At 44.4% G+C, this 25,760-nt stretch overlaps 1 pseudogene; it reads left to right on the top strand.

Moving 5' to 3' along the window:
* The first annotated feature begins 19,131 nt into the window (after nucleotides 1-19,131).
* On the top strand, nucleotides 19,132-19,248 carry LOC115031830 (annotated as a pseudogene).
* The last annotated feature ends 6,512 nt before the right edge of the window (nucleotides 19,249-25,760 follow it).

Here is a 25,760-nt window from a genome sequence, read left to right as displayed (position 1 = left end):
TAGAAGGGGGAACAAAATAATCATGGGAGAAAGATGAAGGGAAGAACCCAGGTGGTAGAGGAGAGGGCAGGATCAGACGGGGGCAGAATCAGACATGAGGGAGACAGGAGAGAAGCACAGAGGGCCAGGAGAAAAAAAATAGAAATATACGGGGAACATCTAGAAAGACCTAGAGACCTGAGACGGGGGAGGCTCCCAGGACTCAATAGAGATTACCATAGCCAAAATGCCCAACAGTGGGGGCACCTCCAGTAGTTAGACAGATACCCCAGTGAAGGGATGGAGACAGCAACCCACCTTCAAAAGTTTCAAAACCAAATTGTTCCTGTCTTTAAAAAAGTTCATGGACAAAAATGGAGCAGAGAACGAATGAATTGTGGACCAGTGACCGGATCAACTTGGGATCCATCCCCTGGGTAGGCATCAAACCCTAACACTATTATTGATGCTGTGTTGAGCTTGCAAACAGGAGCAGGGCATGGTTGTCCTCTGAGAGACTCTACCAGCAGCTGACTGAGACAGATGCAGATATTCATAGCCAAGTATTAGACTGAGGTCAGAGACCCCTATGGAAGAGTTAGGGGAAGGATTAAAGGAACTGAAGGGGATGGCAACCCCATAGGAAGACCAACCCCATAGTCAATTAACCTGGACCCCCTAGAAGCTCCCGGAGACTGAATCACCAACCAAAGAGCATTCACAGACCAATCTGAGGCCTCCTGAACATATGCAGCAGAGGCTGCCTTGTCTGGACTCAATGGAAGAGGATGTGCCTAATCCTGTAAAGACTTGATGTTCCAGGAAGGGAGGATGCCCTGGAGAGGCACCCTCTTAGAGGCAGTGGGGAGGGATCATGGGGGGAAGAACTCTGTGAGGGGAGACCAGGAGGGGGCAACATGTGGGATGTAAATAAATAAATAGTTTTATATATTTATAATAATAAATTTATTTAAAATAATAAATATATATATATGAAAATATAAAACACTGTAAAGAAAAACCCAAAGCTGCTATTCCCTTGCACATAGAGGTCTTATAGTACCTCATGAGAAGAAAAGTTATATGTCCAAACCGTGGTGCTATTTTGAAAAACTCTATTTTAAAAGTAGTCTTGACATCATGTAGTAAATTAAACTATCTGACAAACTACTCTAGATTCTACAATTAATTTCATCCCTGTATAAATTACCAGGATGATTAACATTTCTTATTTTTGATATCTTAGTTAATAAATGCAATTTGAAATTACAGCCGCTGTGGTTATGATGCTGATTTGAGTCTAGACTGCTGCAAAGAGATTTTTAGGGAAGAGGGGGTTTGGCAGGGCAGAAGGTCAATAAGAGAGAGTGGGGTGAGACTAGTTAGAATGCATTACGTATATGCATGAAATTGTCAAAGAACAATTTTTAAAATACAAAGTCTATGTATTTGAAAGAGTAAAAGGAAAGAATAAAAAATGAAGTTGTTATTAATAGACTCACACTACATATTCTTTTAAAACATGCCTTTATTTTCTTCAACACTGAGTGGCTAAAACTCAACTGAATAAATTGTATGTGTAGTGTGTTCATTTAACTGCTGTATAGTATTGATCCACCCACTCATTTATCATTTCTTTGGTTTTTTTTTTTTAGTTTCTTTTTTTTAATTAGGATACAAAGTAGCAGGCTTTCTTCCCACACGTTTATACTGTATTGGTGGTCTTCTCCCTCCCTAGCTGTCTCCTCTTTGGGTTTGTTCTCTTGTCCCAGCCAATACCTCCGTTTCTACCTTTATGCCACATATGTTCTGATGCCCTCCTTAACCCCTTCCTTAAAACCTCCTTTCCCCTCTTATCCTCTTTCTAGCTTTGTGGTCTACACCTACACTCACACCCTCATAACCACACAGAAAAATTGAAAGCTGGGATCCGTAGGTGAAAGAGAACATGAAGCATTTGTCTTTCTGTGCCAAGGTTAATTCGCAATACAATGTTTTCAAATTCCATTCATTTTCCTACAAAGTTTTTTTGAATTGTTGTTTTGTTCTGTTCTGTTCTGTTTTAAGATAGGCTGTATAGGTCCTTGAACTCATGGAGAGCTATAAAGCTCTGCCTCCCAAATACAGGGATTAAAGGTATGTACCACCATGCTCACCTCTCTTCAAAGTCCTTAATTTTCCTTTTCTTTACAGCTGAATAAAATCCAGTTATGTGCATATAGCACGCTTCCATTGTCTATTCATCTGTTGATGAATCACCATAGATGATGGAATGTTGGCAGGTTCTATTTCCTTGCTGTTGTATAGATGTTCTTCAAAAAGCCTGTTTCAAGCCTGTTCAATCCCACCTTCCTGCCTCATTCATCCTAAGATAGTTGCCCATCCCTTCATTGACAAAACTCTTATTGACCAGACTACTGCTGCTCTGGACCCTTGAGTCTTCCTTCTCTGGGGAGCAGAACATCAGCTTTTCCACTTGTGCACCAGGTACACTGGGCACCTTTCTCTCCTTCCTATGCCCCCCCAATTGACCTTGCTCGTGTGACACAGCTCATGTTCATAAGGAAAAACAGCCAAAGTTCTTCAAGTGATCTCATGCTACCTTGGAGCTCGAAACAGAGTACTTCCGAAGGTTTTTTTAGCAAATTGTGACATTACAGATTTACATTTTTTAAGTTCTTCCAGTGGATTGGTGGGATCTGACTAAAGTAAATGAAGAATCCTAAACCCATGTGTGGCCCAGCTGCAGAAAATCTCTCTCCCCATTAGAAATGTCAACCATGACACTGAAAACAGACCAGTGACCCACTTAAACCTTACTTAATTCAGCTCTCATTTTTCACTTGAAGAAACTGAGGCAGGGATGAATTTTGTGACTCACCCCCAGATACTCAGCTGCACGTAGGATGCCGAAAGCATCCTCTTAACTGTTTCCCCCCACGGCTGGCCTTTCTTCACTACGGTAGCTTCGTGGAGGATTTCGTGGCAGAGCTTACAGTGGAGACTAATTGATTCTGTGTTTTCAGACATAGTGACTTCCCAGGTGCTAGCAACAGAAAGATTAATAAGAAGTGCCCCTTGCCCTTGAGAAGCCCACATTCTAGCAAGCTGGGCATCAATAAAGCCAAGAATAAAGGCTGCCGCGGCTGAGTGCCTGGGGTGGTCTGGAAAGACACAGAAGCTGGTGCCTAACTTGATTGGTGAGGTCGGAGGGGTGACATTCAATCTCTGCAAATCCATTCTCCTTTGTTTGTGCATCTAGTCCAAGAGGAGAATAAGAAAATGTTCTATTTTTAACTTTATTTATTCATATCATTCCATAAATATTTACTTGAATATTTGCTGAGTTCTGGCCTCATATCAGATTCCTTGTGGCAAAAGCCAGTGGAGAATGACTAGGGGAAACATCACTTTAGTGGGGATGGGGACACTCTAGGACAGCCTCAAAGATGATAGGTACTATGCAAAGCAAAGCCAATAATGAAAAAAATCTAGGGGCTACAAAATGTGATTCCCAATCGAATTAGACCCTGACAATTGCACACATCCTCCCTCCTCATTTGAAACCTCTTTGGGGGTGGAATAAATACATCTATCATTCCTATCTTGGTGCAAATTTAAATTTCAACACATAACTCTCAGAGGTCATCGTGGTTTAATTTTTATGAAAACAATGTTTTAATATAGACATGATATTGTCAGGGCTCAGGAAGCAGCCCAGAGACTGACCTAGCACATGCAAGGTGTTGGGTTCAACCCAAGGGGTGGAAAAGGTGATGCTCTCATAGCATGTTATAGGAAGTGTGGCCCTAGTGGAGGGAAAGAGCCTGGCTGTATCATGCACTGCATCTGCATCATGCACTGCTGCACCTGCCATCCCTGAACCCCACACTCACAGCACAGTACACACAGACCCTGTTCCTCTCTATGTCACATCCATGTCCAAATCACCGCTGCAGAAACGTAGCTTCTGTGTTGGCCCCTCTGTGCAGGAGCAGTCAGATCATGTGTCTCACCCTGATCTTCATGGTTTATTCTCAGTTCCTGCTCAGGGTGCCCTTGATGCAGCACCCTGGGGCAGTCACTCAAAGCTATGCTCTCCTCAGCACACATCCTGGAAATAGAATAGAGTTAATTCCCCTGAGACCATTTTGATCTAGGGGGAGTCAGGGGAAATAGTGGATTCTGTCTTTGGTCTCTCAGGCAGACAGTCCTGCGTGTCTCAAAATCCCAAGAAGAGTAAAGGAGCTATGGAGGCTGGCAGCTCAATAACCCATCTTGAGTTGACTGCCCTTGTGAAACCCTTCTCTCTAGGCGTGAATTCCAGAGACCTTCAATGGCAAACCTTCGGCTTGGGCCTTGATTTCTGGGTAACTCAAGTTTAGACTATCAGGATCTACTCTTTTATTCTTTCCTTTAAAAATCCTTCTGGTGAGCTCTGACAAAAAAAAAAAAAAAAAAAAAAAAAAAAAAAAAAAAAAAAAAAAGGTTCCAATAATCCGAAAACTCTGAAATTTGACAGGAATCCACAGGTGTGGCTGCCACCCCGTCTGGGAGGCAGCCCCTTTGTGTTAGCAGGTCAAAGAGTTAGAACTGAGGTCTAACCTGCCCTTCCTCTTCAGAAATGGTTGCTTTCAATATCTTGTGCTACCTCTTATTTCTCAGCTTTTCTGGTTGCACATCTGCTGCCAGCAAGAACTCCTGGGTCCTGGATGCTGTTTTCATCTCTATATTTTGTTTCTTTTTTATCTAAAGTGCAGAGAACTTTGCTCCATGACTGACACAGGCTGATGACTTACACTGCCTTTAAATGGGCCATTCTTCCCTGAACATCAGAAACCTGCTCAGGTCTATGTTGGTGGGAGCAGAAAGAAGGCATACTGAGGTTCCTATCTAACTCTTTCCATGTAGATACCTGGCCTGTCCAAGTCACAGTGATGGCCACTCAGTGACATAAAGATGTGTTGGATTTTTCTAATTTGTGTCTTCCTTACTTAAGAGTCAACCCTGCATGTTGCTACTACTGAACATCTAATTCAGACATCTAAGAAAGATTCAGCATGTGAATTATCTCAATTTCTCTTTTAAGGGTTACACTTCTAGATGCTTTCTTCGGTTAGCTGATTGGTTGGTTGGTTGGTTGGTTGGTTGGTTGGTTAACCAGTTGGCTAGCTTGTTGGTTGGTTAACTGGTAGGTTGGTTGGTTAGTTGGCTGTCTAGTTGGTTGATTATCTGGTAGGTTGGTTGGCTAACTGGTTGGTTGGCTAGCTGGTTGGTTGGTTAGCTGGCAGGTTGGTTGTTTAGTTGGCTGGCTGGTTGTTTGGTTAGCTGGTAGGTTGGTTGGTCAGTTGTTGGTTTTAATACAGGGTCTCACCATGTACCCCTAGTTGGCCTAGAACTGCTAGATAGACCTGGCAGGCCTCAAACTCATGGAAACCCTCCTACCTCTGCCTCTCAAATGCTAACATCTGGCTTTTCAAAGCATGGTTATGTAAGACTCCGGGGAGCCTTAGCTTACTGGGGAGCCTCAGCTTACCAGGGACCCCCTGAGTGAACCATATGGAACTGGGATGGATGCAAAAAGCAAGAGGAATTTATTGTCCCAGTGCACTGGGGTCATCCCAGACCCAAAGGAGAGGTGATGACCCCCTGCACTCATTCAGTGAGTTTTTATATGGTTTCCAGGGGTAGAATAAATAGAGCATCAGCAACTAGGCACAATATGATTGGTGGAACAGTACACCCTTTAAGCTGATTGGTCTTTAGGGAATGAGGTGACAAGGACTTCCCTTGTCTGAAGGTGGGCAACAGTCAGTCCTGTGGAATGTGTCCCCACACGCAGGTCCATTCCCACCCTGTGGTCTGACAAGTGTTAATTAGCCTCTCCCTTTTGGAGCAGCAAGTGTTTCATGACCTTCCCAAAGTTCCTAAGCTGATCTTTTCAGTTAGGTTTTCAGACCCAAGCTTGGCTGACATTATCTCAGAGTCTTCAAGGGTCAGTTTCCTGTGCAGTTCACCTATGAACTGCTATAAACCTGAGGAAAGGTGACCAACCCAGTTAGTGACAGAGGGAGTTGGAGAATGACCTTGACCCTGCTGCCTGATTGACCCTGCTCTCTGAGTGTAGATTCAGATGTCACCCAGATACATAAGCATTTTGATTGTTGTCTTACCTGTGACCACCAGGAGGCTTACTTTCTTCCACTAGGATGCTTACTTCCTTATAGCCTCTCACAGAAAGTGCTTACACTGCAAAGCCTTACAGATTTTTTATTAGATATATTAATTATATAAAATTGTGGGGAAACTCTGCCATTGACCAGGCAGCCTTCTGTGCTATATGGAGGACTCCTTTCATCATCAGGGCTTTGCCTTCTCTGACATTGCCTGGGGAGTTCAAACCCCTCACACCTTTACCTGAAGAACATCATGTAGTAGCCTAACACCTGGAATACTTCCCCATGCTAATGAGGCATTTTGGTACACTAAGCCTTCAGCCAATGACCTTTCCTTCCTGGGTATTCCTTCCCCTAAGAGGTATAGAATCCCTGCTTCACCTTGAATAAAGTGTATGTGCCCATACCCACCCTCAATAAAACAATATGAACCAACAAGGATCATCTCAGAGAACTGCTTCATTAAAGGACACTTGGGGAAGGCCTTCCCCTAAAAGAGCCTCAGCACTCCTCCCACCCTGGTTGGATCCTGCCTCAGGCTCTGCCTTCCCCTTCCTGCCTGGCTGTGTAGATGCCCTGAGGGGAACCCTGTTCCTGACTTCCTTTCCAAGTGAAGGGGGTGTATACTGCCTATACTGGTGGCGCCTGGGTACCCAGAGAGGAGACTGGGTACCGCATCATTCATCCCACTCCTTGCCTGCTGTGTCCCCTTCCTGTCCAGCCTGTAAGGATTTCTGACAGCCCAGTGGAAAACACGGGCTGTGAACTCGATGTCACCCGGGCAGCCCTGGAAGAAAGGCAGGATGGTGTATAACATAAAATAATGGGCGTCATGATGACATTTTCATGTATGTATACAATGCACTTGATCATATCCCTTCTCATGCTCCTCTCCACACTACAGCTGGCTATGTCTTTTATTTCTTCTTTTTTTTTAAGTTAAAATATAATTACATCATTTTTTCCACTGCCCTCCTCCCTCCAGCCCCTTCCTACAAACACTCCCTCTCAAATTCATGGTTGCTTTTAACTTTTATTATTGTTGTTGTTATTATATGTGTGTATAAATAAGTATATAAATACAACCTGCTGCATATGTTTAGTGTTTCTTGTGTATATATGCTCTTAGGACTGAGCACTTGGTAATAGATAACCATTTAGGAGGCCCATCCCTGGGGAATACTAATTCTATCTCCTATCTCTATCTCTATCTCTATCTCCTTATCTCTGCAGTCATTAATTGATTGTATTTCTTCATCTAGGACCCTGTGAGATTTCTCCCATCTGTGTTGTCATGTCAACTGGTTTTGTCAGCATTCGTCTTGTTTAGGCAGCCATATTGTCGGGATTTCATGGGTGTAATTTCCCTGTCATGTCTAGAGACCACAATCTTGCAGCAGATTTCCTGGTCCTCTATTACTTGTCTTTTTAAATCATCACATGATCTCCAGTTCCATCCATTTTTCTGCAAATGGAACTTGCAGAATTTCATCCTTTGGAGGGCTGAATAAAATACCACTGGGTATGTATGTTTGTGCCCATGCCTGTTGTGTGCCCACATGTTCTTTACTTGTTTTGTTGCTGTCATCTAAATTGGTTGTGTTTCTTAGCCACTGTGAGTGATGCAGAAATAAATGGCAGTGGGCAGTTCTCTCTGGTGTGCCCACTTTGATTCCTCCAAATATACACCAGGGGCGTTACATGAGAGGCACATCAGTACTCTCTGCAGCAAGAGTGGCATCACTACAGTCCTTAAAGGACACAAGGAGAGGACTCCACAGTCACCTTCAAAGTCCCACACCTAGTTGCCTACTTCCACCAGTCAGGTCCTTCCTGTTAAAGGGGCCATAACCTAATAAAACAGTGCCCCCAGCTGGAGAACAAGAGTTCAAACTTAAGTCTGTGGGGGACATTTCAGATCCAAGCCCCAACAGTTGGTTAAGGTCTTTCCTCCAACTCGGGTGTTGTGATCCCTCTCTATTCCATACACTTCTCCAGAGGCCCCTGAACACTGGCTTTCTTTAGGGTTTTATGGAGTAAAATGGGGAGACACTAGCTGTTCTTTGACATGGCAGAGCTCAGAACAAACTTGTCCAACACCCCCCTGGTCTCCCTGCCTTGTCCCACAATCCTGCACAGACTCTTGCTACCAATACCTCTCAGCTGCTAAGACATCTGAATGGATGAATAGAACTGTAAAACTCCAGGCTCACTCAACTTCGGTGGCATCCCTTGAGCCCTTAGAGAGCACAAGCTTGCCATATCAGATGATTCAGGTTCATATCACAACCTCCCTGCCACCTCTGGCAGCTAGCACAAGCTGATCCCACTTTCCACTCTAGACAAGAACTAGCTCCAGTCCCCCCTTCGCTGTATGACCCCAAGGTTCTGTAGCTGCTTCCTGGGCTAAGAACTCCCCTGCCAGCAGTGGTCCCCAGAGGAGCCCACAGTTTCATCAGCTCAGTAGCGTCCATACTAGTGTGAGGTGTCTGACTCTACTCTCAACACAAAGTTTTCAGATTCCCCATTACAAGCAACAAGAAGGGACAGCCTTGATAAAATGGCATGTCACCTTCTCTAGACTTCTTACTTGGCATCCCTACAGATTCCTTAAGGGAGAAAGGAGTGGGAAAGTGTCATGTCCTCTTAAACCATCCTGGGAAATGAGTCTATGGCTCACTTGGTGCTCTCTTTGGATTGAAGATGTTCTTAGAGAGTTTTTCTGAGTAGGAGCTTCCATCAGAGTGCCAAGATGGTGGGATAATGTCCCCTAGCTGGAGCAGTGCCTTAGTTTGCTTCCTATTGCTGTATTAAAATCCCATGACCAAAAGCAACTTGTGTGTGGCAGGAGTGGGGGAGGCTGCTTATTTCAGCTTACCATGGTAGTCCATCATGAAGGTAAGCCAGGGTGGGAACCTGGAGACAGGAACTGAAGCAGAGGGCCTGGAGGAGGAGTACTTACTAGCTTACTTCTCATGACTTGCTGAGACTGCTTTCTTATACAATCCATGGCTACCTCTTAGAGGTAGCACTACATTTAGTGAGCTGGTCCCCCTCATAGCATCACTGTTGGGTTGGAACCCCTGCTTGCCTCCACACAAGCTGGGAAACCCTGTCTGCCCTCCTTCCCACAACCTCATCTTCTGGCTGACACATCATCACCCCTTGCCTCTGCATTTTCAACAACCCAGCTACGGGATAAGATTTTTTACTATATATGGGTACAACCCCAGCTCCTACCTGACACATCATCATCTCCCCACTAAGATCTATACCTCCTTGCCTTAGCCAGGGCTCATGACTTCCCTGGCTCTGCTCCTTGGGACCAATGAACCTGCCTGGGAGCAGTGCCTAGTAAACGTACATTTATCTGCTTTTAATCTGTTCTCATCTGGACTATATTTGCATCGTTGAGAGCAAGAAAGCCTATTAATCACTGATTCAGAAAATGTCCTACTGGCAATCTGATGGAGCCATCTTCTCAGTTGAAGTTCCCCTTCCCAGACACATCTAGGTTTTTGCTATGTTAGCAAAAACCCAACCATCCCAAGCACTTATTACAATTGCTCCTGTGACTTTACTCTCTGTGATAGTTGCTATTGTGCTTCTTTCTATGTGAGAACCCTACTCCAATTTTTACCTTAGGTTTGTACTGTATGTTAGAGAGATGGTAGGGAGGTGGATGGGTGGGTGGTGGATGAATGGATGAGTATATGGATATAGATGGATAAGTGTGTATAAATGGGCAGATGGGTGGATGGATGAGTGGATGGATGAGTGGATGGATGGGTGGTGGGTGGATGGATGGACAGACAGACAGACAGATAAATAAATTTCAACTGCTAAATCAAACTAATTCTCATTCCCAGGGTAAACTCTCTGTCTTAAAGTTAATATTTACCATCAAAGTGTATTCCAACAATTTTCAGAAGACCCATGAAGAAGCAAAAGTCCAGAAACACCATTGGTTGTGGCTCTACTCACCTGTGAGTAAATCCAGACCCAAGAGATATAATGCTACTAGACTAGACCATCTCCCGGTATCATTATGTACATTATTATCTCCCTCACAGTAAGTCAGTAACACCCTGACAAATCTCTCATGGATGAGACCTGTAAGACCATCTGTAAATGTCTAGAAAGAGACAGGACTGTTGTACAAGACATCTATGGACAACCACAGAAGCCATCGTAGCCAGTAGGAGGCAGACAGCTCTAGCTTCAACTTGGTTACCTGGAGAACAAGGAAGGCATTTCTGCCCCAAGTAGACACCACTGGGTCATGGCAAACAAATTCAAGTCTATAAAGTTCTATCCAACCTCCAAGAGCTGGGCATATGGTGCATGGCTTGTACATGGTTGTACATGGCATCTTTAGCAGGGAGTTCTTGGGTGGATGGCTTTTTGCAGGCCGGCTCATGTCATGTGGCAACTGTAGTGGTTTAAAGAAGAAATGTCCCCATAGAACTATGTGTTTAAATGCTTAGTCTCCAGCTGGTGGCACTGTTTGAGGAGGTTATGAAACCTATAGAGGTCCAGCGTCAGTGGAGGAAGTGCATCACTGGGGACAGGCTTTGAGGATGTACAGCCTTTCCCCATTTCCTGTTTGTGCTCTTAGCTTCCTGTGTGCTGCTAAAATGTAATCTCTCAGCTTTGTGTTCCTGCAACCATATCCTTCCTAGTATTGTGGACATCTATCCTTCTGGAACCCTAAGGCAAAAGAACTTTGTAAAAGTTGCTTTAGGTCATGGTCTTTTATCACAGCAACAGAAACGTAACCAATACAGCATCTCTTGAGCTCAATCTACAAATGCATCAGAAATATATCTGATTTTACCTCATTTTATCACATACCCAGCATAGAGCTCAGGTAGAGTGTCTGTCACCCAAATTATTGGAGCCAAAGGGAGGGAGCAACTCACTGGGGCTCCTTATGGTAGACAGCTGAAGCAGGAGTCCAAAGTAGCTTTCTAACTCTGGTTCTCAAGTCCCCAAGGAGGATATAATTTATCTAGTTAAAAGACCAGAGTAGATCAGCCCCAGGGGCTGTCATGAGATACATGTAAAACTGAAAAAATGCCAGAGGGAAAAGAAACAGAGATCTTCTCATCCCACTCTCTCACAGCTGAGGGAACTGAGCCCTGGAGGCACTCAGAGAGTCAGACCTCCATAGTCCTCTGACTCTGCCAAGAACTGTACTGGCAATGTCCAACAGTGGGGTGTGTGCCCTGACCTCTAGCCCCATCAAGAGCAGATTTTCCTTAATTCTCTTTCAAAATGTCAGACAGATATGTTGTCATCAGGATGCTGCACAGTGGTGTCCTTGGAGGAGCAGGCCACCCACTTGTGGCTCCCATGCATGCATGCATGGGACTCCACACCTGTCCCAGCAAAGACATAGGACATTGGGAGGTTTATGGAACTAGCTGGGAGAAAATCCATGCAGGAAAGATGATACTGAGGCTGTCTCTCAAACCAGTCTCTGGGTAGGATGGAGAAACTCACTACAAGGATAGGAAGATGACTAAAGATGATTAAACTTTACCCTTAAAGTTTGTGGAAAGATGAAGGTAACCAGGAGGAGGGATGTGGGAGGAAACGGGGGTGATGCAGAGGGGTGCAAAGGAGCAAAACACAATGATGGATAAAGAGGAAATTTTCCAGAGAAGCATATCATCCTCATCTGTTGTAGGCCAGAATTCAACTCACACAGAGCTGGGGACCACAAAAGGGTGGACAGTAGCTCAAGCAGCGAGGACAGGCCCCACTCGCTGGTTCAGAAGAATATCAGTGTCTCCAATCGGGCAAAAGCCTAAAGCCACCATCCAACCTGAGAGCTGGTCTGAGCTCTTCAATTTGAAGTAGAGTCTGCTGGGTAAACAGAAAGAGGGAAGGTGCCCAGTAAGGCCCCTCCTTCCTGCTCTGCTGCTCTCCTTCCTGCCCTGCATGTCCTTCCTTCCCTGTCCTGCATGCCTATCCTTGGCATTTGTTTCTGCTCTTTGCCAGGCAGGTGACAACTCTGCCAGCAGCTCTGTCCCAAGGTTAAAGACAGTGCTGGTTGCTTTCACTGCCTAGGACACCTCTGTGCCTCACCCTCCAAGAAATCCATTAGAGGGGGTGTGTGACAAGGTCCTTGCCACCTGCAAACAGCCATTTTTCTCTAGAAGTTAATTAGAGTAGACCTCTGCCCTGTGTGCTCACAGGCCCCAGGATATTTATCATAGAAGGAAAGGCTCTAGAGGCTCTTACCCCACCCTCCAGGATCCACAATTCCTTAAGGGTTTTGCCTCCAAGGATTTGTTTCAATTGTATTCTGCATTCCCGTTTTGTTTGACCACAAGGGGCACCTGTAAGGACCCAAGCCAAGGTCTTGTCCTCCCCTGTAAAAATGAGCAAGAGCAGAGAGGACAAGAACTCCTACTATCACCCACCCAGCCAAAGTTTGTCTCCCCAGTCCTTTCTTCAACATTCTTTCCACTACACCTTAAAGCTTTCTTATGAATATAAAATAACAGGGTGAAAGTTACACTCTATTTCTTCAGAACTTAGTTAAAATCAAGGAAATACTGTCATTGCATAATAACATACCCTCCATTTTCAGCTAGGAAACAAGTTCAGTGAGAAGGGATTTGTTGTAGTCGGCGTCAGCCTCTGGAACTCACAACTGTAGCAGCGGCATTGATGGAGTGGTCCACCCATAGCCCACGTGCAGCCCTCAGCAGGAATAGCCATGACCTTCAAGTAGCACACAGTGGGACACCTTCATTTCATGCCTGCTTATGGCTGCTGGTTTCTGACACCCAGAGGCTGGCAACAGCTAAGTTTATTGCTTAAAATAGGGAGTTATGGAGTTAAACACAAATAGACAATAATAAATGCACCCTCCCCTCGCTCAGGGAAGCAAAGAATGGGGGTTGTAGTAATCTTTTGGAGCATTTGACTGAGCCACTGTAGTCCTGGCTGCCATATTCTCAGGACCCTTAAGGGCCTGACTAAGGTTTGCCCCACTTAACCTATCATGTGTGCCTTCCCATTGACTGCCTCGCTGACTTCTGCATTTAGAAGCTACTTTTAATTGTCTTTAAACAGAAACCTGTCCAAGCCATCAGGCAATAAACGCAAAGGTGTTTGCAGTGGGTGGAATAAAAGGGCTGTTTTTATTTATGTACCAGTCATGGAGAACAACACGGGAGCGTTTCGCAAGCTTTCTCGACTTTGAGGTTTTATTTTGATTTTTCAAAAGTGCAAATCAGCACCTGGGCCCAAAGCTTGGGGCAGCAGAAACTTAATTAGAACACAGGGCGCTTTCCATAAATATATTCCTTTCTGCTGTTGTCTTAACGCTGACAGGATCACTCATCTGCTTAAACATAATTGAGTGCAGAAGTGAGAAAGAAAAGAAGACCTAGGCTGAAAACTTAATTCCCATGCAGCTTGCCTGGGGCTAGCTACTGCCACTGACTTTGAACTGGGGCCCTCTGCTGAAGAGCCATTGAGATGGTACCAGAGTTAACTTGGCATTCTGACCTTTGATGAACTAAAGTCTCAACTACTCACACTATGCACAAAAGAGGAACAATAAATATATTGTTTTAAGTTTAAACCACTGAGATTTGAGCTCTAATTGTGCCAAACATATTACTATATCTTGCAGGCAACTTCTAGGATAGTGCGAGGCACCAATTGTAATAAATAACTGTTGAATAAATAATCATAGCAGTAGTGTTACCAGCATAATCTCTAAAATACAGTAAGCACTCAATAATTTAAATGAGTGTTTGCCTCAGTAAGCTTAAGTGGTAATGCTATCACTATGCCCATCGTTATAAACAAGAAACGTAAGCTTTAAAGAGATGAAGGCATTCATTGTTTATCACATAGAAAGTTGAGTGACCAATCTTCAATTCCAAGTTATCTCTGAACTCGGTATCTTAACCATAATACTACCTCTAAACAAGTAAGTAAATAATTGGTAATAAAAGTCTTTCCTTAAAGCCTCAAACACATGGGCACAAAGGAAAAGTTCCTGAACAGAGCACCAATGGCTTATGCTCTAAGATTAAGAATCAACAAATGGGACTGCATAAAATTGCAAAGCTTCTGTAAGGCAAAGGACACTGTCAATAGGACAAAATGGCAACCAACAGATTGGGAAAAGATCTTTACCAATCCTACATCCAATTGAAGGCTAATATGCAATATATACAAAGAACTCAGGAAGTTAGATTCCAGAGAACCAAATAACCCTATCAAAAAATGGGGAACAGAGCTAAACATAGAATTCTCAACTGAGGAATAACAAATGGCAGCAAAGCACCTAATGAAATGTTCAACATCCTTAGTCATCAAGGAAATGCAAATCAAAACAACCCTAAGATTTCACCTCACACCAGTCAGAATGACTAAGATCAAAAACTCAGGTGACAACAGATGCTGGAGAGGATGTAGAGAAAGAGGAACTCTCCTCCATTGCTGGTGGCATTGCAAGCTAGTACAATCATTCTGGAAATCAGTCAGGTGGTTCCTCGGAAAATTGGACATAGTACTACCTGAGAACCCAGCTATAACACTCCTGAGCATATACCCAGAAGATGCTCAACAAGTAATAAGGACACCTGCTCCACTATGTTCATAGCAGCCACATTTATAATAGCCAGAAGCTGGAAACAACCCAGATGTCCCTCAACAGAGGAATGGATACAGAAAATGTGGTACATTTACAGAATGGAGTGCTACTCAGCTATTAAAAACAATGACTTCATGAAATTCGCAGGCAAATGGATGAATCTAGAAAGTATCATCCTGAGTGAGGTAACTCAGTCACAAAGAACACACATGGCATGTACTCACTGATAAATGGATATTTGGCAAAGAGGGTGGAATGCCCACCATACAACTCACAGACCACATGAAGATGAAGAGGAAGGAAGATCAAAGAGTAGATGCTTCAGTCCTACTTATAAGGGGGAACAATATAATCAAGGGAAAAAGAGGGTGGGAAGGACTTGGGAGGAAGAGAAGAGAGGGAGGGGAAAAATAGGAGCCAAATCAAGTATGGGAGGAAATGGAAGAGATGGACAGAGAGTCGGGAGATTGAACAGAGGGGTTTAGCAATGGGGGATGGGGAGCTGGGGGTAGCAACCAGAAAGTTCCAGATGCCAGGAGAGCAAGAGCCTCTGAGGACCCCACAAGGATGACATTAGCTGCAAAGGAAAGGGAGAACCTGTCAAGACCATATCCAGAGGGTAGGCATAGCCCCCTGGTTGAAGAATCAGGACACCCATCCATCTCCAAAATTTTACCCAGAATTTCTCCTGTCTAAAGAAAATACAAGGACAAAGAGTGGAACAGAGACTGAAGGAAAGGCCATCCAGAGAGTGCCCCATCTGGGGATCCATCCCACATGCAGACCAAACCCAGACACTATTGCTGATGCCAAGAAGTGTCTGCTGACAGGAGCCTGATACAGCTGTCTACTGAGAGGCTCTGCCAGATCCTAACCAATACAGATGTAGATGTTTGCAGCCAACCATCGTACTGAACACAGGGCCCCAATGGAGGCGTTAGGGGAAGGACTGAAGGAGTTGAAGGGGCCTTATCTAGCATCAATGGGAGGAGAGGCCATTGAAACTGTGAAGGCTTGATGCTCCAAGGTAAGGCAGGAGTGGGTGGGTGGGTGGAGGAGCATCCTCATAGAAGCAGAGTAAGGGGGAATGGGATAGGGGTTTGCAGAGGGGAAACTGGGAAAGAGGATAACATTTGAAATATAAACAAATAAAATATCCAATTTTTTTAAGTCTTTCCTTGAAGATGTTATATGATAGGAGATGGATGAAATACGTAAACAGCTACAAATTCAAAGTAATCTGAATCTGGTGGAACTATGAAGATGGTGCTTAGAGAGTGATATTTGAGCTGGGTATTGAAGAGAAGTTCAGATACGCTAACAGACAAGGATAAGATATTCCTAGCTTGGACATTGGCATGTTTAAGGACATGGCAGGAAACAACACCACATTGCAGGAGTGATAAATCTTTGTTATCTCTACACTGGTAACTTGACAAAGAAAGACATTGATTGTGACAAATAGGTCTCAAATGGCAAAAGAAAAATGGGTACCTTGCTGACTACCTTCCCTCCCATGCTGAAGCCTAGCACGAGGGGAGGTACCTCAGTGGTGGAGCACTTGCCTGCCATGTACAGGACCCTGGGTTATGTCTCTAGCATCACAGAAAAAGCCAAACCACCATTCCCTCCCAGATGCTTGTGTTATTAAAACATACCTAACAAACCTGGTGTGGTACTCACCCTGAGCTATCAAAATGTGTAGCCACCCAGCATTACAGATCAACACAACAAGGCCAGTCTGCTGCACTGGTAAGCTGTACAGAGTCTGCCAAGGTTCAGGAAGAAATCCAAGCCTGGTGACTGACCTTTGGGAGGATTTTGAACAAGCAGCCAAAAATCCCTAAGGCAGAAGTTCATCTCTCTCTCTCAGCCGTTTTCTGCCCTGGGGTGGCCAGCATATGCATCAAGTTGCTTAACTGAGTTTGACCAAGAGAAGCTGAGGCAGCAGAGGAGTAGTCCAAAGGCAGCTTTGCCCCCTGACCCTTGCTGGCTTCTGGGCACTGCTGCTGTTATTGCACTAGCATGGAGAGCGGTCTAAATCACCCGAGACTCTGCTGTAAAGGGCTTCAGACGCCTGCAGGAGGATCAAGTTCCCAGAAGCTTGGATCTGCTTCAAAGGCCACAAATCCCCCCTGGAATTAAGGAGCAGGGTTCTTCAGAAGCCTCTTCACTCTCAGTGGGGGGGAGGGGTTAGGTTGACACCCTGCTCCCTTCACACTTTCCCTTACTGGGATTTAGAGGAACAATCTGAGATGCCCTTTCCAAACTACAGAGGGACAATTAGTCCCCTCTGTCTCCAGAAACTAAACAGTCAATGTTTTCAGATCTGAACTGGCCCTGGAGAACAGATCAGTCTGCTAAAATTCCCTTCATCAAAATCCAGCCTGCAAAATAGCCAATTTGCCAAAAATCCTATAAGTAGGCCCAAATTAGTACTTTTCCCCCTAGATGACCCTGACATTTAACCTTGCCTCTGCCTTTGGGTATTTATCTTAGTTTTTGTTTGCTTGGCTTTTATTTTGTGTGCATCGGTGTTTTACCTGCATGTATGTCTGTGTAGCACTTGAATGTTTGGTGTTTTTGAAGTTCAGGAGATGGCATAGAATCCCCCGGAACTGTTGAAGATGCCTGTTAGCCACCACGTAGGTATTGGGAATTGAACCTATGACCTCTGGAAGAGCAGCCATTACTATTAACTGCAGAGCCATGTCTTCGGACTCTGCTTGTTTAATGAAACAGAATCTTGCCCCCTAGCCAAGCTGGCCTCAAACACACAATTCTTCCAAGTGCTGGGATAAACAGCACAAGCCACCATGCATGGCCCTGGCTCAAAGTTTTTATCAAAAGGATCAAGCATAATAAAATTATCCTTGGCTAAGTTATTTCCACAAATTGATCAAAATTCCCCAACCTTCCCTAGGGTATACAGCTCTCTTGTCTGCAGAGAGAGAGCTACATGGTCTATCTTAAGAGCTTATAGTCCCCATCTACCTATCCAGAAGGTTCTGTGAAGATACAGCAGCCCTGTGCAAAGAGAAGGATGTTTGGTGTTGGAAACATGCCGCCTGTTTATTTACCTCATCTTGGGCCCTTTCTCTGACCTCACTGCAAAGTCATTATGAGAGACCAGGCTCTTGGCAGGTGTGTGTATTGTAAGTGACACACTTTAAAAACACCTCGTGTAAATCAGATATTGCCATAAAATGGAAATCACAGCTACAAATTACATACTTATTACCATTGTGTCTGATATATGAGGCAACGTTGACACTATATAATAGGTAGCCTGAGAGATGGAAAGTTACATGTGAGGCATAAAAGATCATTATTTTTCAATTCACAATGATACAATCTCTCTTACTCTGATATCACAGGCTCCTACATCAAAGCTGGGGCAGTTCCTAGGCCATTATCCAAACCCTTCATTTTACAGATGTGAAGGCTAAGGAAAACCACCCAAGGTCACTCAGAGAGAGCCAGCTTGTGACTGACACAACACAGACTAGAACTCTCTGCTCTCTGAGGTAAATCTCAGAAAGTCTACTCGTTCTGCTCCACCTGAGTCCTGGAGAGCTCTGGAGAGACCCTGTGCTGACCATGGTCCCTGTTACTGAAAAGCCAGCTTTGGCTCAATGCAAATAGCATGTGTGAGGGCTGCCCTGTCCTTTGCCCTGTGTGTGACTCCTAAGCAAGATACTTAATCCCTCTGAGTTTTGATCCCTTAGCTCACAAAGTGAAGTTGATTTCACATGAAGAGTTGGACATTTTATGTAATACAGTTAAGGAGGATGTTTAATGTAACAATAGGAATGTTCCTAGTAGGCCAGCACTACAGAAGGTGAATGCCATCACTACTCAGGGCCAGAGATGTGGCAAAGGGACTCTAGAATTATAGCCATGTCTGGTGACCCTCTATCCTCCTAATGTGGTCCATCTGTGTTTTCCAGAACTTGGACAATCTTCCATGTGACAGAATTACTCTGTCTTCCCTCTTAGAAATACCTCCAACTTCTCAAATTTTCTGACTCCAGAGAGTGGATTTTGAGGCTGTACTCCAATCCATGCAGACAGCTCTGCAACTGCCCAAGGGCTGACAGGTCTTGCTCTTCACTCAGCAGATACTTTTTTAAAAGATCCTACTTGATCTCAGACTCAACGGCACTGCCAGTGTCGCAGTCCACCAAAGACAACCCTCCTGTGTAGAAGAAAAGTGGTAAGCAGACTGGTCATGGTGACTCATGCCTTTAATCCCACCACTTGTGAGGCAGAGGCAGACAGATCTCTGTCAAAGAAAAGGGGGTTGGGGGATGTGGGAAACAAAGGAGAAATAAAAAAAGACCAAGACTACCTGCCCTATAGTTATAGGTATGGCTGCTGTGTCAGTAGGGGGCAAAGAGGAGAGAGGCTATGTCTACACTTAGTGTTCTGACCTATTGACATCTGAATGATTAGTAGTCTAGCATTGCCTGAAACCACAGCCAGGGTGAAGGGGCAGGGGGATATACCCAAGATGACCCCTTCCCTGTGCCACAATGCACAAGTGAAGCAGAGCACACTGGAGACCACTCCTGAGCCAACCTTACACTTAGAGGCCCTAGGCACCACTAAGAAGAGCAAGCAAGTGGTGGAAAATGGAAGAGAAAGAGAGAGGGGGGAAGAGGGAGAGAGAGAGAGAAAGAGAAAGAGAGAGAGAGAGAGAGAGAGAGAGAGAGAGAGAAAGAGAGAGAGAGAGAAAGAGGGGAGAGGAGAGAGAGAGAGAGAAAGAGAAAAGAAGGTGGGCACAATGAAGAAAGGCAGAACTAGAGACTCGAGGGTAGTGAAGAACAGCCTGATGTGAGTAACCAATAATGCCACCTGGGACCATGGGTCCTGGCCTGGGCAACCACCAGGGGCCATGTCTGGGTCCATGGCCCTGTGGTATCAAGGGTCTGTTACCATCAATGACCAGGCCCACATCCCTAGTCTGGGTTACAGCCCAGGACTTGTTGATATTTGAAGGCTGTATAGAACTGGCCCCACCTCTCACCTGGGCATCCTCCTGCCTCAGCCTCCTGAGTGCTGAGATTACAGGTGTGATACCTGTCAAGGAAGGTGTCACTAATGGCTCAGTTTGGAGCCAGATCTAAACAGGAAGTCATGTAGTAAGAGTTTTGGTTTCCCTTTTTAAAAAATTATGTTATGTGAGTATGTTTTGGTTTTAATCCCAGGTGTGGGATAAGAGGCTGCTTCATAGCAGGTGATTATGATTTGTCTCCTGCACTAGCAGGGGTGTGATCTTTGCCAGCTGCAGACAGTTTAATTGTGAGAACTTTGGGGAGGGTATAAATGGGAGAGGCCCAAGGGAGGCTGCTGCTCCCCCTGCTGCTTGAGCAAAGAGATGAGAATAAATTGGATCCTAGTGATGAAGATTGGACTTGCCTCAAGAAACATGAAGTCTCTAGTCAGCAGGCAGTACTCTGAAGAGGTCCACACCCCCTTTTCCCTCTAACCTTTTTTTTTTCTCCTACCTAGTGTTGGGGTTTGGAAGGGATTAGGGTGGAGTAAGGTTTGAAAGGGAGGTAGATGTAAGAACAACAAAACAGCCCCTAAAAATAGCACCAACAAAGTCATGCTCAAGAAGCTCTGAGCCAGAGAAGAACTCTCCGGGAGACAGCAGCATGTGCCAAAGACCTGTGGCAGAAGCAGGCTCAAAGTAAAGAAACAGCTGCTATGGAAACTCAAGTAAGGAATCAATCGCTGTGGCCAGCCTTTGCACAAGGAAGGACAGCATAGTGAGTGTGCCAGGGCCATCTCTGGAATATGCTGGGCTGCTCTAAGTGAGTCACAGAGATGTGAGAAGCACTTGAAGACTGGACTAGAGTTTCTCACTTTTCTTTTTTCATCTGGTGTTCTGAATAAGGTGTCGCCATGTATCCCAAGCAGATCTAAAACTCAATGTTCCTGTTTCTGCTTCCGAGTGCTAGGCTAACTGAATATGACACCATGCCAGGCAGACTGTGACTTTCTAAAAGCTGCCTTTATAGAGCAAGTGTGTGTCCCTGGCGGCTAGAATCACAGTGGCCACACAGCAAGTGCTAGACTTGTGGTTTTTAACCTTCCTAATGCTGTGACCCTTTAATATAGTTACTAGAGTCGTGCTGACCCCCAACCATAAAATTATTTCATTGCTACTTCAGAACTATAATTTTGCTACTGTTGTGAATCCTAATGTAAATATCTGATATGCAGAATATCTGTGCGACCCTCCCCCACCAAAGGGATCACTACCCATAGGTTGGGAATCGCTGTGCTAGATGATCAAGCCAATGCTCTGATATGTTCATATCTTCCTGGATTCTGATTGAAAACAAAATGTCCTACTAGACCACTAAAATGCTCCCCCTCCTCTGAGAATTTGAAGTCTGTGGCTTATGGGCATGTTGCCTTTGTTGTTACTATGGCTTTGATGTTCTCATTCCTCCGAAACTCATGTTGAAATGTAGTCCACAGCCCAATGGTGCTAAGAAGCGGAGGGTTGCCATGGACCCAATGCTGAATCACGTATATACACATATATGTGTATCACATATAAAGCTGTGGCTTTGATCCCAGCAGCACCAAGAACAAGTCAGAGCTTTAGGGGGTTGGAATGGTGTCATCTTACGTGATATGAGTGATTTACCTTTCTATACTTGTTCCACGAGGGACAAAGCAATGAGGCATCATCCTGGAAACAAAGAATGACCTTGGTGAAGCATGACCTTGGTGAAGCATGACCTTGGTGAAGTACTGGATATAATGACGTGCTGAGCTTGGACTTCCTAGCTCCCAGAACTGTTAATAATAAACACACAGGCTTTTCTTAAGGGTTTTTGCTTTTTAAGCATGTATGTGTATGTGAGTATGTACAAATGAGTGCAGGTTCTCACAGAGGTCTGTCCCAACATATAATGACATGGGATGTCCTCCAGCCTCGTGTAGTATAAAGCAAAGTAGAAAAGCAAAACCATGATTTGAAAAAGGAAGGCAGGAGATGAAGTCTGGTCCTGTGTCCTGTGTTTGATGCTCTGAAAGAATGCACAAGATAAGGACCAACTCCAGGAGGCAGCAAGAGAAAGCAGAGATCAAAGCAAGCAAGAATGGACTTTCTGCTGTCTCGCCCTTCGTAGCACTTAAACTCTATGAATGTGGCTGTTACTTTCCTAAGAAAATGAGAAACAATCAAGGCAGGGTCTCTCTATGCTGTGTAGCCCAGGCTGCCTCAGCCTCCTGGATGCTGAGATTACAGGTGTGTACCACCATACTCAGCTTAATGAGATTTAAAAAAAATAAAAGATAGACACAAAGGAAAATGTCAGTAACCCCGCAGACTCTGAAAGCCTCTGTTCACTGTGACCCCTCCACAGACTCTTGTGCAGTAACCCTAGCTCACAAGAAGGAATAAGCCTTCTCTGTCACCACCACTACTATTGTAACCTTTTAAAGAGTTTGTTATGTGCCAAGTACAGTACGTATCCCACACCCCACGTGACACATGCATTACCTCTTTGAATTGTTATAACAACTCTAGGCTCTATCTAGTACCATTATAAATAGTGTGCCTAAAGCCACACACTTGGTGGGAAAATAATGAAGCTAAGATTAGAACTCCATCAATCCAATTACAGAACCATCGTTCTCAACCGTGATATCCCACTGTCTTTAAATAAGGAAGTAGCTCATGGTTGAGGAGCCCCAGTCACACAGAGTTGTGTGACTGCTTTCCCAGAACCTGGGAAGGGGCTCACCGGAAGCCATTCATCTAAGCCCCGTTTTGAATTTCAACAGAAATTTGACTACTTGGACACACCGCACATGACCGATACCTGTTGGAGGAGAGACCTGTCAGTGCTGGCGAAGCATGGGAAGATGGAAGGCTTATCTGTTTGTTTTGATGAATGTAAATGAATTCTATTACTTGTCAAAATGTTATCAAGACCCCAGGGAAATGAGAACCCCCCCTTTAGGGTGAAGAGAGAGAGAAAAGGGAGAGAGAGCAATATTCAAAATAGGTTGCTTTGATTTGAAATGAAAACACACAACTTTGAGAAGGGGGCTTTCATTATTTCAAAGACCTTGGCATCCTTGCATATACATTCATGAATTAATCATTAAAACTGAACTGTGGGATAAACCACGTGGGCTTTCAATGCCAGCCCACAATAAAGGGGACCTCAAACGGTTATAAAGATACGACATTTACGCTGACACAGCCTGGAATGGCATTTCTCTAGGAATAAAGTGAATGAGAGGTGTGTGTGTGTGTGTGTGTGTGTGTGTGTGTGTGTGTGTGTGCGTGTGTAAGGCGGCCCCAGGTCCCAGGCCAGAGCGGTGTGTAAGCCAGCTCCAACCGTGTCACCACAGATTAGTGCTATTTAATATCTGCTAATGGAATGGCTCTGTCTGCCTTCGACAGCAGGATCAAAAGAGGGCCGTGCAGCTTTTAAATTATTAGCACTAATTAGGCAAATCAAAGAGGAGGAGGGCAGGGAGACCAGAGAATGCATTAGCAGAAATGCAAGGGGATCACTGCCTACCTCATACTGTCAAGACCAAGCCGCCAAACAGCCAATTAGTGCTGAAGACCCTTCCAGTGCTAGGAAAGAACCATCAGACACGCTCTGGGTGGAAGCAGGATGGCTTCATTACAGTGGCTCGCTAATTAAAATGTAAAGGTTGCTGATCATTGCATAATTAAATAAGGTAGCAGGCTACAGCCCAAATATCCAGAGTTTGTGGACCAAAGCCACCTCCAGGGCCTCTTCTCTGACATTCCCAATCTGTCTGGAGCTGTCCATCGTCCTGAGAAGTACGCCATCTAAATAGTCTAACAGCAAGTGTTCTGAGGGGACCTTTCTCGCGACCACTGCTACCACCCATCACCAAACCCAAGATCTATTTCCTTTAGAACCCTTTTTCAAGCCAATTAGTCAAGGCAAAGGAGGCAAGTGGTGTTGAGTGGGAAGAGGACCAGGCCTAATTAGCTCCCAGCCACCGGAATCTAAATATAAAATCACGGAAGCCAAGGCTGTCTCTGTTGATGTAACCTTTATCTCTTCTCTCTTTTACCTGCCAAGCGGAAATATTATTTTCCTCAGAGTTTGGCTGGGGATGATTCCCATGTTTTACATGGGGTCTCAGGCTACTGAACCACACACTTCTCCAGGGCTTGCAGATGAGAGAAGGTAATAGGGTGGGTGTGCCAAATAGTTCAGTCCCTGACTAGGAGACAGCAACGTTTAATACCAGGTTGAGTTTAAGGAAGTTGTGCTAGGAGAACGGGTGTTCTCCTAACTGTAGAGCTGATTCTATCAGAATTTTACCCTTTCGAGCACGGAGAAATGCTTTCTTTCGTATTTTTTCTTCTTCCCTGTTTTCTCTCTCACATCTTGAGTCCTTCTTATTCTTTCTCTTGTCTCTCTTCCTATTCCCCCTTGTCCCCTTCCACCTTTTGAGACAGGATTCCATGTACCCCAGGCTGGCAACAAGCTAGTGATATAGCTAAGGTGTCCTTCAACTACTCCTGATCCCTGCTTCTCCATTTTCCAAATGGTAAAATTATGTGTGTCACACCATTAAGATTTTTGTCATCTCCTCTCTGTGTGTGTCTGTTTCTCTGATTCTCCTTTAAAAAAAAAGGCTATAGTTTTTACAAGTTACTGTTTTACCACTAAAATGAGAACAAAAATGAAGTTTCATTCACTCATTCCTTAACTTTTATTTATATGTCTGTTGTGTGAGACTTTTTTCTGCAGAGATATGAGCAAACATCTGTGCACCCCAGCAGGAGCATGAATGACAAACCAAAGTAAGGATTCCACTTAAGTCCAACTTGGTAACCAAAGTGTTTTTGAGGCTTATTTACAGGAGTATTGTGAGGAGTTCTTTAAGGGAACATGAACATCTCAAAGACAGCTGAATAGCTGGAAAGCCCACCCTACCATGACTGATGGCTCATAAAGTACACTCCTGGAGCTCTCTATACAACATACAGGAAGGTCATCAGGTCTGAGAGTCTCCTCAGCTGCCCATACTACTATAACCTTGGGAAGGGAATGATTTGTGAATCTAGTAAGTTTCAGGAACTAACTAACTGAGACTTGTGTATTGTTTTCTTCCTGTATTTTAAAAAGCCTTCTTGGGATGGAATGTTTTAATTTGGAAAAAAAAATGCTGCACACAATTCCCTAACTTATATAACTTCTATTGGAATGGTGTAAACTATCATTTGTTCTGACAATGGTCTTTAATAATGGAAAATAAGTATATGAGTCAGTAAGGACAGGCTAGAGTAACAAATGGGTTATCATATAGCTGTTTAACAAGATTTATTTTATCTCTTATTCACAAATTATCTCAAGATAGGGTTGAAAACCAATCTCTTCCCTACACATTATTCAGAGGTTAGGATTGGCTCTGTCATCTTCTGGTAGCTTCTGAGACAGTAAAGGGGGAAATAAATATATTAGAGATTTATAAAGACCAAATGAAAATGCCATTGTCTTAGTTTTCCTTCTGTTTCTGTGACAAAACATTCTGAGAAAAGGGTTTATTTGTCTTACACTCCCAGGTCACAATTCATCACTAGTAGAATTCAGCAAAGGGTCTCAAAGCAGAATCTGCAAAGAGGAACCACGAGGAGCACTGCTTTCTGGCTCCTTCTCTGGCTTGGTCTCTGTCTCATGCTTAAGTAGCTTCCTTATACAGCCCAGGAGCTCTGCCTAGGAATGCCTGGACTGGGCACTCCTACATCAGTTAATAATCATGACAATCTCACACACACACACACACACAAACACACACTCATACAAACACCCAGGCACACACACACACACACAAACACAAACTCATACAAACTCCCAAGCACACATACACACACACACACAAGCACACACTCATACAAACTCCCAAGCACACATACACACACACACACACACACACACACACACACACACACA

The sequence above is a fragment of the Mus caroli genome, chromosome 8, assembly GCF_900094665.2.
Source record: "Mus caroli chromosome 8, CAROLI_EIJ_v1.1, whole genome shotgun sequence".
In the NCBI taxonomy this organism is placed as follows: domain Eukaryota; kingdom Metazoa; phylum Chordata; class Mammalia; order Rodentia; family Muridae; genus Mus; species Mus caroli.
The sequence above is the reverse complement of the archived record's forward strand: the minus strand, read 5'-3'. Positions and strand labels throughout refer to the sequence as shown.